General features: G+C 41.0%; 1 protein-coding gene across 1 annotated transcript in view; it reads right to left on the bottom strand.

The window, feature by feature from the left end:
* Positions 1–13,200, bottom strand: part of CHST15 (carbohydrate sulfotransferase 15) — a 105,218-nt gene extending 92,018 nt beyond the window's left edge. The window contains exon 1 of the mRNA XM_068106380.2: positions 13,036–13,200. The gene's annotated coding sequence lies outside the window, so the exon portion shown is untranslated. The remainder of the gene's footprint in view (positions 1–13,035) is intronic.
* Positions 13,201–14,760: the final 1,560 nt, after the last annotated feature.

Genomic DNA, 14,760 nt, shown 5'->3' with positions numbered 1-14,760 from the left:
TGGTTTGGCAGGGAAAGACCCCGGGTAGAATAAAAGTGTTAAAGTCATTTTGAAGTATAGTTAGGATTGAAATATCTTCGCACCATCTGCATCCACTCACCTGAGGTGATGACAGGACTCCACACCACCGGTTTGTGCTAATGTTTGGAATGGTGAGACGCATCATGATGTGGGGGTGACATTGTGCTTGTTATTCCATCTCTTCCTCCTCAGGAGGGTTTGATGGGGAATTGATTGATGGCAAATTTGGTTAGTGGGATTGTGGACGAATTTGGTATAGAGGGGAGATATGGGGAAGACAGGACAATAGAGACGGAATTGGTAAATGTGTAGAATTTTGTAAATACGGGGTAAGGGCAAGGGTAGGGTCGGTGACAGGGGGGGTGATGTACAGTAGGGACGAGCTTTCTCCGCTCGCTCCCATGCGCACCTCACCTTGCATTACCTTGTTTTAATGTGTACCCTTGCGAACTTGCCCCGATGCTTGCTGTGTCCTTCCTTCCCCACTCACGGCTTGTTCTTTTGGGTCCGGGGGGAGTGCGCAGGTAGCCGCAGTTGTGTGCCCGAACAGCCGCTGCACAGCCTGCCAGCCCGGTACACCACCTTATGGACCGCACGACTTACGGCTCAGCACCACCATATGGACCATGGTTCTGTGGCTAAGCACCACACTTATGGACCCCACGTGTTGGGGCCTGGCCCCTCTGCTGGGACCGGCCATGGTGGCCAGAGAAAAGCTTGCTTGCGGACCTCGGAGAGGTGGCACTAAGCCATGCAGGTGGACCACCTTTAGTTGGCCCCTGATGGCCATAATTAAAAACAGCGGACGCGTTGTGTGCCTTTTTATTATCCTCAAATAGGCCGCAAGCAAACAAGAGTCAACATCAAGAACGACAACATCAGGAAACATCGGACCAGCAGAGCAGGGGAAGCAAGAAACAAGGTCATCAGTTTGTTTTATTGAAATGTGATGACATGTGTGAAATAAGCACTGGATGGTGCTTTTCGTGGTTTTGGTGCTTTGGTGCTTTGGTGAATTGTAATGCTCTTGTGCTCAGGGGTGCACTGCAATATCAATTGTGCATCCCCGGGCATGTGAGTATGGCATATCGGTGCAGTGCAGTGCATGCGCCTTCCTCTTTCAAAAGATATTTTTGTCTCCCAAAATGACAGGTCCTGGGTTCGCATTGTAAATACCAATTAGTGTCTTGTAAATGATGCTCCCCACCGTATATGTATAGTTTGAAGACCATTCCGCAATTCGGTTATCCTGTGGGCGTGAGTCTGTTAGGTAGGATGCAATGTAGCAGGCGGAATATACTTAGTTGTTTTAAAACTGTCGCACTCAAGGGTAAGGTTAATAGTAGAGGGTTACTACACCTGAGTGTCACATTAAGTAAAGTTATTTCGGGCCGAGACGGCCCTGAAGGAGAGATGGGTGCTGTGTTATGGTTTTTAGAACCTTCACTTTGTAAATTTTAGTAAATGTTCCCTTATAAATGTTGCCCTGTAAATATCCCCATTATTTGGCTTTATTAAAGATCGCACCCTAGTTAATCCATGTACAACACGTAGAGCCCCATAGGATCTCTCTGTATTAATTTCATTATTATGTGTTTCAGTTAAGGCTCTGTTCCCAATAGTTGAATCTGCGTTGCATTAATCAAATAAGATAGGCCCCTTCAATTTCCCCAATCGTCTCCCGCTCTTCAAAGTGCAGTAGCGGTAGGGCAGCGTTCGCTGCCATTTGCCTTGGGCTGTTTGCTGGCACCAAGCCGCCATTACGCACGCGGTCTCAAGCCGAGGAAAAAGGGGGCGGGACACAAGAACAAGGTGTGGCACGTCAACGCACCATCAGAGGTGGAGCCAGCGAGCCCTTACCAGCCAACCAGGGCTGATGAAATACCATCACGGGCGTGGCTCTATGAAGCGCGCATTGATCTTGAAGCGCGTAATATAAGCGCCAGCGCGAGCCTTTTGACAGAGTCGACTTGGGTTGGAGACGGCGCTTGGTGGGGTCTGGCTGAGAGACGAAGCTGCGCAGAGCTCTTTGGCTAACTACTTCAGAAAGCCTCTACCGCGTGAAAATATACGTGCAGCTGCCGCCGGGTTTTGCCTCAAGCCCGGAGCGTGGGCCGGAGCGTGGACTGGAGCCAACCTCGACGCTGTGCAGTTGCCCGGTCCTTCCTGCCCTGCCATCGGCTTGGACCTTCTCCTCCTTCCAGCCATTCCTTCCTGCCATTCCCTATTCGTGTGAGTCTGTTCGTTTTGTCTGGGGTAAAATATAAGACTGTTTTAAGGCTGCCCTGTGCCCTGCTTCTTCTTCTTCTTCTTCTTCTTCTGTATATTCTTTGCCTTTCGTTTCCTCTTCATTTCGTGTAAATAATTAATAAATACCTGTTATTCCTTTACTTTCGTTTCTTCTTCCCCCGATCGCTTTTGTCCTGTCTCCAATTGAGTACCTGTGGCGCGATTTTGGCCAACCGCTATAATCGGGTTAGTCTATTTGCTAACGGCTCGGATCGTGGATTGCTAAACCGCTCGGCAATTACCATCACATCCGCGGTTCGAGCAGGGACTCATTTCCCTGCTTTGCGGAGAGATTGGTGAAGGTGTTTGGGAAATCCTTGACCAATCACCCTGGCCAATCTCATCCCGCAAAGGAGCGGATAGTTCCAGGACTCGGACGGCCAGCTTAAAAGACGAGGGGATTAAACCCCCCTCGGTAAGGGGAGTGCCGAAACCGAGATCCATAACAATATATATATATATATATATACTAGCGTCGTTACTGAGGAACGGGCTTATTTTAGCTGAGGCTAATGACTGCACCTGAGTTTCTGTGTTGTCATGATTTAAACCAATCATAATACAAACAATTATTTTGCACAAATGTATTTGTTGTGTTTGTGATATTACATTTTTATCGGCAATTTAGGTTGAAGATTTAGGTTGAATGTTTTTTTTTTTCAAGAAGAACCCATCAGCACATACATAGGGGGGGGGGGGGGGGGGAGGGCGGGGGTAGGTGAAGACTTGAAGTTTGGGACGATTACACCTCACCACCACGTAATTCAAAACACCTCACGACCAAGTAATTCAAAACACCTCACCACCACGAAATTTAAAACAACTCACAGCCATAAAACACGTAATAAAAACACCTCACCACCACGAAATTAAAAACACCTCACCACCACGAAATTAAAAACACCTCACCACCACTAAATTGAAAACACCTCAGCCATAAAACACGAAATGAAAACACCTCACCACCACAAAATTAAAAACACCTCACCACCACGAAATTGAAAACACCTCACAGCCATAAAACATGCAATGAAAACACCTCACAGCCATAAAACACGTTATAAAAACAGCTCACAGCCATAAAACACGTAATAAAAACACCTCACCACCACAAAATTAAAAACACCTCATGGCCATAAAACACGTTATAAAAACACCTCACCACCACGAAAATAAAAACACCTCAGCCATAAAACATGCAATAAAAACACCCCACAGCCATAAAACACGTAATAAAAACACCCCACAGCCATGAAACACGTAATAAAAACACCTCACCACCACGAAACTAAAAACACCTCACAGCCATTAAACACGTAATAAAAACACCTCACAGCCATAAAACACGTAATAAAAACACCTCACCACCACGAAAATAAAAACACCTCACAGCCATAAAACATGCAATAAAAACACCTCACAGCCATAAAAGACGTTATAAAAACACCTCACCACTACGAAATTAAAACACCTCACCACCACGAAATTGAAAACACCGCACAGCCATAAAACATGCAATAAAAACACCTCACAGCCATAAAACACGTTATAAAAACACCTCACAGCCATAAAACACGTAATAAAAACACCTCACAGCCATAAAACATGTAATAAAAACACCTCACAGCCATAAAACACGTAATAAAAACACCTCACCACCACGAAATTAAAAACACCTCACAGCCATAAAACACGTAATAAAAACACCTCACAGCCATTAAACACGTAATAAAAACACCTCACCACCACGAAATTAAAAACACCTCACAGCCATTAAACACGTAATAAAAACACCTCACAGCCACTAAATTAAAAACACCTCACAGCCATAAAACACATTATAAAAACACCTCACAGCCACTAAATTAAAAACACCTCACAGCCATAAAACACGTAATAAAAACACCTCACAGCCATAAAACACGTAATAAAAACACCTCACAGCCACTAAATTAAAAACACATCACAGCCATAAAACACATTATAAAAACACCTCACAGCCACTAAATTAAAAACACCTCACAGCCATAAAACACATTATAAAAACACCTCACAGCCATAAAACACGTAATAAAAACACCTCACAGCCATAAAACACGTAATAAAAACACCTCACAGCCATAAAATACGTAATAAAAACACCTCACCACTACGAAAATAAAAACACCTCACAGCCATAAAACACGTAATAAAAACACCTCACAGCCACTAAATTAAAAACACCTCACAGCCATAAAACACGTAATAAAAACACCTCACAGCCATAAAATACGTAATAAAAACACCTCACCACTACGAAAATAAAAACACCTCAGCCATAAAACACGTAATAAAAACACCTCACAGCCATAAAACACGTAATAAAAACACCTCACAGCCATAAAACACGTAATAAAAACACCTCACAGCCATAAAACACGTAATAAAAACACCTCACAGCCACTAAATTAAAAACACCTCACAGCCATAAAACACGTAATAAAAACACCTCTCAGCCCCGAAATTAAAAACACCTCACAGCCATAAAACACGTAATAAAAACACCTCACAGCCATACAACACGTAATAAAAACACCTCACAGCCATAAAACACGTAATAAAAACACCTCACAGCCATACAACACGTAATAAAAACACCTCTCAGCCCCGAAATTAAAAACACCTCACAGCCATAAAACACGTAATAAAAACACCTCACAGCCATACAACACGTAATAAAAACACCTCACAGCCATAAAACACGTAATAAAAACACCTCACAGCCATACAACACGTAATAAAAACACCTCTCAGCCCCGAAATTAAAAACACCTCACAGCCATAAAACACGTAATAAAAACACCTCACAGCCATACAACACGTAATAAAAACACCTCACAGCCATACAACACGTAATAAAAACACCTCACCACTACGAAAATAAAAACACCTCACAGCCATAAAACACGTAATAAAAACACCTCACAGCCATAAAACACGTAATAAAAACACCTCACCACTACGAAAATAAAAACACCTCACAGCCATAAAACACGTAATAAAAACACCTCACAGCCATAAAACACGTAATAGAAACACCTCACAGCCATAAAACACGTAATAAAAACACCTCACAGCCATACAACACGTAATAAAAACACCTCACAGCCATAAAACACGTAATAAAAACACCTCACCACTACGAAAATAAAAACACCTCACAGCCATAAAACACGTAATAAAAACACCTCACAGCCACTAAATTAAAAACACCTCACAGCCATAAAACACGTAATAAAAACACCTCACAGCCATAAAATATGTAATAAAAACACCTCACCACTACGAAAATAAAAACACCTCACAGCCATAAAACACGTAATAAAAACACCTCACAGCCATAAAACATGTAATAAAAACACCTCACAGCCATAAAACACGTAATAAAAACACCTCACAGCCATAAAACACGTAATAAAAACACCTCACAGCCACTAAATTAAAAACACCTCACAGCCATAAAACACGTAATAAAAACACCTCACAGCCATAAAACACGTAATAAAAACACCTCACAGCCACTAAATTTAAAACACCTCACAGCCATTAAACACGTAATAAAAACACCTCTCAGCCCCGAAATTAAAAACACCTCACAGCCATAAAACACGTAATAAAAACACCTCACAGCCATACAACACGTAATAAAAACACCTCACAGCCATAAAACACGTAATAAAAACACCTCACAGCCCCGAAATTAAAAACACCTCACAGCCATAAAACACGTAATAAAAACACCTCACAGCCATACAACACGTAATAAAAACACCTCACAGCCATACAACACGTAATAAAAACACCTCACAGCCATAAAACACGTAATAAAAACACCTCACCACTACGAAAATAAAGACACCTCACAGCCATAAAACACGTAATAAAAACACCTCACAGCCATACAACACGTAATAAAAACACCTCACAGCCATACAACACGTAATAAAAACACCTCACAGCCATAAAACACGTAATAAAAACACCTCACCACTACGAAAATAAAAACACCTCACAGCCATAAAACACGTAATAAAAACACCTCTCAGCCCCGAAATTAAAAACACCTCACAGCCATAAAACACGTAATAAAAACACCTCACAGCCCCGAAATTAAAAACACCTCACAGCCATAAAACACGTAATAAAAACACCTCACAGCCATACAACACGTAATAAAAACACCTCTCAGCCCCGAAATTAAAAACACCTCACAGCCATAAAACACGTAATAAAAACACCTCACAGCCATACAACACGTAATAAAAACACCTCTCAGCCCCGAAATTAAAAACACCTCACAGCCATAAAACACGTAATAAAAACACCTCACAGCCATACAACACGTAATAAAAACACCTCACAGCCATACAACACGTAATAAAAACACCTCACAGCCATAAAACACGTAATAAAAACACCTCACCACTACGAAAATAAAAACACCTCACAGCCATAAAACACGTAATAAAAACACCTCACAGCCATAAAACACGTAATAAAAACACCTCACAGCCATAAAACACGTAATAAAAACACCTCACAGCCATACAACACGTAATAAAAACACCTCACAGCCATAAAACACGTAATAAAAACACCTCACCACTACGAAAATAAAAACACCTCACAGCCATAAAACACGTAATAAAAACACCTCACAGCCATAAAACACGTAATAAAAACACCTCACAGCCATAAAACACGTAATAAAAACACCTCACAGCCATAAAACACGTAATAAAAACACCTCACAGCCACTAAATTAAAAACACCTCACAGCCATAAAACACGTAATAAAAACACCTCACAGCCATAAAACACGTAATAAAAACACCTCACAGCCACTAAATTTAAAACACCTCACAGCCATTAAACACGTAATAAAAACACCTCTCAGCCCCGAAATTAAAAACACCTCACAGCCATAAAACACGTAATAAAAACACCTCACAGCCATACAACACGTAATAAAAACACCTCACAGCCATAAAACACGTAATAAAAACACCTCACAGCCATACAACACGTAATAAAAACACCTCTCAGCCCCGAAATTAAAAACACCTCACAGCCATAAAACACGTAATAAAAACACCTCACAGCCATACAACACGTAATAAAAACACCTCACAGCCATAAAACACGTAATAAAAACACCTCACAGCCATACAACACGTAATAAAAACACCTCTCAGCCCCGAAATTAAAAACACCTCACAGCCATAAAACACGTAATAAAAACACCTCACAGCCATACAACACGTAATAAAAACACCTCACAGCCATACAACACGTAATAAAAACACCTCACAGCCATAAAACACGTAATAAAAACACCTCACCACTACGAAAATAAAAACACCTCACAGCCATAAAACACGTAATAAAAACACCTCACAGCCATAAAACACGTAATAAAAACACCTCACAGCCATAAAACACGTAATAAAAACACCTCACAGCCACTAAATTAAAAACACCTCACAGCCATAAAACACGTAATAAAAACACCTCACAGCCACTAAATTTAAAACACCTCACCACCAAGTAATTCCAAACACCTCATCACCAACTAATTAAAAACACCTCACCACCACGTAATTCAAAACAATATGTACGTATATATATATATATATATATATATACAGTGAAACCTTGACTTACGAGTTTAATTCGTTCTGTGACCGAGCTCGTAACTCAAATTGCTCGTTTCTCAAATCAAATTTCCCCATTGAAATGCATTGAAATGCTATTAATCCGTTCCAGCCCGCCAAAAACCACACCAATTTTTTTTTAAATATACAGTATATATAAAAATATCTCGCGCTTTATATTTCACCTGTATGCAGCATACAAGTTGGCAGGATGGCCTGGACTGGAGGTACGCACACTTGACTCTAAACTGTCCAGCCTGGGTTTGAATCCCGACCCAGCTATAACCTGTCATGTCGGTGTTTCACAGGCAGGGTGATTCATCAATGGGTGTACCGCTAAACCGGGCGCCCCGTTTGCGTCCCATTAGTTGTTGGATGTTAAGGATCTGTGTAGTGTCCTGGTAGTGTTCTGGGCCCGGTGCTATTTCTGGTCTTCATCAATGACCTCATCGAAATGACCTCATCAATGACCCATCGAAAACGTTGATCTTTTCTACCCTCGGTAATTCACCCCAGAGTCCTTGCAGTGTTCATATGTTTTATTCATCTCCCACCTCCCCCCAAGTCCTCCCGATGTCCCTGCTCTCAAATGTTGTGTTTGTGTCCTTCCCCCTCTCTCCCCATCTTGTCTGCCGCTCCCCTTGTTTTTTCTGTTTTGTGTGTCGGTTTGTCTTTTTGTGTGATTAATGCTAGCTCTTTCACGAGCCTGGATCTTGTATACAAAAAAAAAAAAAAATCTCACCGTGTCTTCCACAAAGAGAAGGCGAGCTATCGCCGGCACTCTGAACAAGTTGTGGCCTGGCATGCTCTTCTCCTCTGCCGTTATATACGTCCTCCTCGGCATCTTTTTCCAGAAGAGCCCTGTCTCGTCACAGTTGAAGATTTGCTGGGGGATGTATCCTTCGGCTTCTATCAGTTCGGCAAAAGTTATAATAAAATCTTCAGCTGCCTTCACATCCGAGCTTGCTGCCTCACCATGCCTGATGACGGAGTGAATGCCGGTCCTCTTCTTAAAATTATCAAACCATCCCCGACTGGCTTTGAATGACTCTTCCGATGCCTCGGCCGTTGATGTTCCCGCCGTCTGCTGCACCAAATCCCCGTAAATGTCTCGTGCCTTCTCACAGATGATGCTCTCGGTCACGGTATCTCCTGCGAGCTGCTTCTCCGTCAACCACACAAACAACAACTTCTCCATCTCTTCATGGACAGAGGTCCGGAGCTTTGAAATAATCTTAACGCCCTTGGCTGGCGTTATAGCCTTTATCGACTCCTTCTGCTTCAAAATCGTACATATCGTAGAAGTACTACGATCGTACTGCCTCGCCAAGTCGACAACACGCACACCTCGCTCATGTTTTTCGACGATTGCGTGTTTTATATCCAAGCACATCTTCCTCTTCTTCTTCTCAGCACTGCCCTTGGCACTCAATTTCTTAGGACCCATGCTTAAAACTAAGAAATTTTCCAAAATAACCAAAATGCGAAAACAAAGCAGCAGCGATATACGGCAGAGATGCTTGCACGGCAAGATAACCACGTGACCTGAACGCTCGTTGGGCCACCTAGTGGCGGGTGGCGTAAGCTCGCTCGCTCGTAACTCAGATCTCGGCTCGCATCACAAAGCAAAAAACCGCCCGAGCGACGGCTCGTATCTTGGAAAACTCGTAAGTTGGTGCACTCATAAGTCAAGGTTTCACTGTATATATATATACATACATACAGTCACGTGAAAAAGTAAGTGTAACGTTTTGACTTTTTTCTCTCGGGGGTCTCAGGGTTTTACCCCATGTAACGTTTTGACTTTTTCAACATATTTCAACATACAGCTATTTGATCTTCATTTCAACAATATTGATAGATAAAGGTGATATAATATAACAAATATCATGAAACATTTACATTTTGTAGTCCATTTCCATTGTATAATTTAAATAAACATAAATGCAAATTTCGCATGTGGAAAAAGTAAGTACACCCCAACATTTATCACTACTTCAAATACCGAAAATTAGAATCATGTGCACCAGCTCAGGTGCAAATGATTAGAATATCATGAGAGAGGATCTTGGAGGAACCTGTCTTATTTAAACCTCAGACATTTAGTTTGGTTTGCTCTTTGTTGTTGAAGTGAGCAGCGTCACCATGCCTAGATCAAAAGAGCTCTCTGAGGCCTTCAGAAAGAAGGTTATAGATGCCTACGACTCTGGGAAGTGATTTAAAAAGATCTCCAAACAATTTGAAATCAATCATTCGACTGTCCGGAAGATCATCTACAAGTGGAGAAGATTCCAAACAACTGCCAACTTGTTCAGGCCAGGCCACCCCAGCAAGTTCAGCCCGAGAGCAGATCGCAAGATCCTGAAAGAAGTCTCTAAGAACCCCAGAATGTCATCACAGGACCTACAGGTAGCTCTTGCCACTGTTGATGTCAAAGTGCACGAGTCTACCATTAGAAAGAGGCTGCACAAATTTGATCTACATGGGAGGTGTGCCAGGAGGAAACCTTTGCTGTCCAGAAAGAACATCAGGGCAAGACTAAAGTTTGCCAATGAACACCTCGGCAAAGACCAGCACTTCTGGAACAATGTGCTCTGGACAGATGAGTCAAAGGTGGAGCTATTTGGCCGCAGTACCAGAAGACATGTTTGGCGAAAACCAAAGACAGCATTTGACCACAAGGACCTGATACCAACTGTAAAGCATGGTGGTGGAAATATTATGGTTTGGGGCAGCTTTGCTGCATCAGGGCCTGATCAGCTCGCTATTATAGAATCCACTATGAATTCTTCATTTTACCATAGGGTGCTTGATGATAATGTGAGGCCACCTGTCGGAAAGTTGAAGCTCAACCGAAGGTGGACTTTGCAACATGACAATGACCCTAAACATACCAGTAAATCCACCAAGGAATGGCTGAAAAGAAAGAAATGGAGGGTTCTGGAATGGCCAAGTCAATGCCGGATCGAAATCCCATCGAGATGTTGTGGGGGGATTTGAAACGAGCTGTGCATGCAAGAAACCCCTCAAACATCGCACAGTTGAAAGAATTCTGCATCGAGGAGTGGGCAAAAATTTCTCCCAGTCGATGTCAGAGACTGGTAGACAGTTATAAGAAACGCCTACTTGAGGTTGTTTCTGCCAAAGGGGGAAATACCACCTATTAGAGCCAAGGGTGTACTTACTTTTTCCACATGTGAAATTTGCATTTATGTTTATTTAAATTATACAATGGACTACAAAATGTAAATGTGTCATGATATTTGTTATATTATATCACCTTTACCTCTCAATATTGTTGAAATGAAGATCAAATAGCTGTATGTTGAAATATGTTGAAAAAGTCAAAACTTTACATGGGGTGTACTTACTTTTTCACGTGACTACACATATACATATATATATATATATGAGCATGGATCAGCTCGCCGCGCTCGCATCACCACGCGTCGCGTCACTACAGAGGAACGGGCTTGTTTTAGCTGAGGATAATGACTGTTACCCAAGTTGTTGTTGTGTCATGATTTACACCAATCATAATACAAACAATTATTTTGCACAAATTTATTTGTAGTGTTTGTGATTTTATATTTTTATAAGTAATTTATGTTGAAGATTTAGGTTGAAAAAATGTAGAAAATCAAAAAAAGAACCCCTCAGCACATACATACAGGAGGGGTAGGTGCAGACTGGAAGTTTGGGACGATTACACCTCACCACCACATCATTAAAAACACCTCACCACCACGTAATTCAAAACACCTCACCACCACGTAATTCAAAACACCTCACCACCACATAATTTAAAACATCTCGCTACCAAGTAATTCAAAACATCTCACCACCACGTGATTCAAAAGCCCACACCACCACGTGATTGAAAACACCTCAACAGCACGTGATTCAAAACACCTCAGCAGCATGTAATTCAAAACACCTCACCATCACGTGATTCAAAACACCTCACCACCACGTGATTCAAAACACCTCACCACCATATGATTCAAAACACCTCACCACCAAGTGATTCAAAACACCTCACCACCATGTGATTCAAAACATCTCACCACCAAGTGATTCAAAACACCTCACCACCATGTGATTCAAAACACCTCAACACCACGTGATTCAAAACATCTCACCACCATATGATTCAAAACATCTCACCACCAAGTGATTCAAAACACCTCACCACCATGTGATTCAAAACACCTCAACACCACGTGATTCAAAACATCTCACCACCACGTTATTAAAAATACTTCACAACCACGGAAACAAAAGTTTGAGGGAGTAGTTCAGTGACAACATAGACACTGCCCAGATATGTAGAAATATAGATAAATGACTGTACCTGAGTTTTGTCATGGTTTACACCAATAATAATATAAACAATTATTTTGCACAAATGCATTTGTAATATACGTGATACTACATTTTATAAACAATTGAATTTGAAGATTTAAGTTGAAAAAAAAAACAATTTTTTTTAAAAGGAATTTTTTTTCCCCCAAAATTTTTCAAAACAATACCGTCAGGATATACCGAAGGGAGAGATAGGTGCATACCAGAAGTTTGGTACGTTTTACAAAACTTTGGGAGTAGTTCAGTGACAAAGCAAGACAGACACTGCACAGATATATATATATATATATTCTATGTGTATGGCAATTGTGAGTATGTCGTTCTAACATTTTGAACGCCCAATGAAACGTGGTGGTAACAAACACAGTCTAATGCCACCCCTATCTCAAGGCACCAAAACAATCAGCTTCCTCGCAGTCGAGGGATAACATCATCCAGTGAGTAGATGAACAGTTCCCCACAACTCCACAAGCACCAGCAAGTCACCAGTTTGATTTAAAGCGGATCGAGACTTGCGTGGACGCAACACGTCGCAAGTTGTTCGCAGACACGTTGCCGAACTGCTTCCGGCGGATGGAATGCCATCTCTCGATCCCTTAACCGTGCGAGCATCGGAATTCCATGCAAGGCGTGCCTTGTGCCCACTCCGTCCGTTCGAATACGCTACCTTGTCTCGCTTTTCTTTTGATCTTCACTCTTCTCCCTTCGCATGTGTTTGAGTTTGCTTCTTCCTGCGCCGTGATTGTCCCGCGAAGAGCGTCCTGAGCGCCGTCTGGGCGCTCCTAGTGGGATGGAAGTGTAACGGAATCGTGGATGGGAGGGTGGGGACTGTTGGGTGAAGGCGGTGATTCCCAGCGCAGGGTGGAGGGATTGGGCGACAAGCCTTGGTCGGTTGGGATGTCGATGAGTTCCTGCCAGACAGTGAGACAGGCTCACGTCTCCAGCAGCGAAATGTGGTAATCGGTGCCTGGGAATCATGCCAGGGAACTCTACTTGGGAATGAGGCAGGCTTTCACAAGAAACCTGCAGACATCACCTCGACGGTTTTGTGTTCTGTTCAACCTTGTACCGAATGGTCGAGCTTCGTGCTGTGCTGCAGTTCAGTTCTTTTATCCTACAACAGTATATGAAGTAAAGCAATATTATTTATGTGTTTTATTTATTTATTTATATATATATATATATACATATATATATATACACATGCATATATACAGTATATATATATATATATATATATATATATATATATATATATATATATATATATATATATTTTATATATATATATATATATATATATATAATATATATATATATATATAATATATATATATATATATATAATATATATATATATATATAATATATATATATATATATATAATATATATATATATATATATAATATATATATATATATATAATATATATATATATATATATATATATATATATATATATATATATATATAGTATATATATATATATATATAGTATATATATATATATATATATATATAGTAGTATATATATATATATATATATATATGTATATATATATCGTATATATATATATATATATATATATACTGTATATATGCATATGCATGTATATATATATATATATATATATATACTGTATATATGCATGTATATATGCATGTATATATATATACTGTATATATGCATGTATGTATATATATATACTGTATATATGCATGTATGTATATATATATACTGTATATATGCATGTATGTATATATATATATATATATATATATATATATATATATATATGCACACTAGTGGGGTCACCCATGGGAATCCCACGGGCATGGACGTGTGTGAAATTTGGACATCTTGATTTAGATGCTGCACATTAAATTTTACAAAATGGTTACTGGCAATTCATCAGGTCCAGAAATGGTGTAATGAACACAATTTATTTATTTCACATAATATGTGACTCCTCACTCCTCTCCACCTGACACTCTACTCTCTCCACCCTCATGCCTCTCCAATCCCACTCCTCCTCACACTCCCCTCCAATACCTCCTCACACTCTCCAATCCCTCACTCCTCTCCAATCCCTCACACTCCTCTCCAATCCCTCACACTCCTCTCCAATCCCTCACACTCCTCTCCAATTCCTCACTCTCCCCTCCAATCGCTCCTCACTCTCCTCTCCAATCGCTCCTCACTCTCCTCTCCAATCGCCCCTCACTCTATGCTCCAATTGGTCCTCACTCTCCAACACCTATCTCCTCGCTCTCCAACCCCTAGCTCCTCGCTCTCCAACCCCAAGCTCCTCGCTCCTCGCTCTCCAACCCCTAGCTCCTCACTCTCCAACCCCTTAGCTCCTCGCTCTCCAACCCCTAGCTCCTCACTC

The sequence above is a fragment of the Myxine glutinosa genome, chromosome 2 (assembly GCF_964187855.1).
Source record: "Myxine glutinosa chromosome 2, kmMyxGlut1.1, whole genome shotgun sequence".
Taxonomy (NCBI): domain Eukaryota; kingdom Metazoa; phylum Chordata; class Myxini; order Myxiniformes; family Myxinidae; genus Myxine; species Myxine glutinosa.
This window is presented reverse-complemented; position numbering and strand designations above follow the sequence as displayed.